Genomic DNA, 610 nt, shown 5'->3' with positions numbered 1-610 from the left:
CCCTTGGTGACTCAATCTCTCAGATCTTGATCAATAGCCAATTCCTTGGTCTAATTGCTCATGAAGAGAGATATGCTTGATGACAAGTCATCATATACCTATTTTTCTATGCTTTTTCATACAAGAAATTGATGATTTGTGCTTAAATATTGAATACTTTTGTACTTAAATGATATATTTTCTTGATATTTTAATTTTATAAATCTTGTAGAAAATAAGAAGAAAAAGAAGCAAAGAAGCACAAAAAAAGGAGAAAAAAAGAGCTTTGGGGTACACTTTGAAGTTGGGGTACACTTTGGAACCTTAGGCCACGCTTTTAAAAGCGTGGCCCATGACCAAATCAAGGAAGGAAGCAGCCAGCACATTAAAGGAGAATAGGCAATCAGCACACACTGCCCTGCTCTTGCCAAGGGCAGGGCAGAATCGTGATGCAAAGTGAGGTTGGAAGCAAGAATTTTCGCAAAGGTAAAATCTGGGCGCTCACAGCATGACCATGCCTCCTTCAAAGGGCTATAACTTGAGCTACAGATGTCCAATTGATGTGCTTCTAGTTGCGTTGGAAAGCTTACATTCAGAGCTTTCCAACGATATATAGCAATCCATATTTGGT

Source organism: Arachis duranensis, chromosome 5 (assembly GCF_000817695.3).
Source record: "Arachis duranensis cultivar V14167 chromosome 5, aradu.V14167.gnm2.J7QH, whole genome shotgun sequence".
NCBI classification, from domain to species: Eukaryota; Viridiplantae; Streptophyta; class Magnoliopsida; order Fabales; family Fabaceae; genus Arachis; species Arachis duranensis.
This window is presented reverse-complemented; position numbering follows the sequence as displayed.